Raw genomic sequence first — 951 nt, forward strand, 5'->3', positions numbered from 1 at the left:
GGGGGGGGGGGGGTAGGAGCCGAAAGCACCAACAGGGAAACTAGACAGCCGATGCGATCATGACGGAGGTTCCTTTCGGACTGGCGGCTCTCGTGCGAGCAGAGGTCGCTCGGCCGCTCCCCACTCCTCCTCTCTCTCTCTCTCTCCCCCATTCCCTCTCTTAAAAGATAAAGGAGCTACGCGATGGCCCACGCTTCATGAGAACTTCGAGAGACCTGTCTTGCTGCCTACAAAACCAACCAAGCTCGCATTACGGTGCCCCCGACCAGACGTCGAAGTGGCTCGATGAACGAGTAAGAATTGCCCGTGGCGACTCCGTCGAGTTCTATCGTCGTAGACCAGAGGCGTCTATTCTCTTCCAGCTCGATCTCGGACGTCCTTGACGAACAGTTAAGATTATTTCCGAAACAATCCTGACTGGGCCTTCGCGAGAACATGCTTATGCCTCGAGTGTTGTCTAGATCGATCGTGGACCTCGCGGCTGAAGAACGTAACATCGCCAAGTAACCAACAGGTTGGATCGAGTTCTAAATGGATCCTGAGAACAGCGTCTTCCTAGACGCAACCGAACCAGTTCTCTTTTTTGTCTCTCCTCCTCCTCTTCCTCTATTAAGTGCCAGTTAGCAATCGTTGAAGCAATCGTTGAAGCAATCGATAGCGATTGTGCCGACCCTCGAAATTCTTCCCGATTATTATGAAATCAGGCAAATTTAAAGAGAATATTTCGTCAAATTCGAGAAAATAACGTCAACGACTTCGTCACGTAGGGTATATATCTGCTGTATCCACTTAGACCACTTATCTGTGTTGCACGTGTCTGGATGTCTTGCATTCGTAACGCGTCTCTTGATGATCCAGAAAGCACCTGTCCTGCTGCCCCAACGTGCCCGCTTCCCAGTGGACCATCTTGATCATGCTTCTCACCAAGTACACCCCCCCCCCCCCCCCCCC

At 51.9% G+C, this 951-nt stretch overlaps 1 protein-coding gene across 4 annotated transcripts in view; it reads left to right on the plus strand.

The window, feature by feature from the left end:
* LOC107274254 (E3 ubiquitin-protein ligase MYCBP2) overlaps nt 1-951 on the plus strand; it is a 48,774-nt gene that overhangs the window by 36,373 nt on the left and 11,450 nt on the right. The window lies entirely within an intron of this gene.

Source organism: Cephus cinctus, unplaced genomic scaffold, assembly GCF_000341935.2.
Source record: "Cephus cinctus unplaced genomic scaffold, Ccin1 Ccin1_scaffold2579, whole genome shotgun sequence".
Taxonomy (NCBI): domain Eukaryota; kingdom Metazoa; phylum Arthropoda; class Insecta; order Hymenoptera; family Cephidae; genus Cephus; species Cephus cinctus.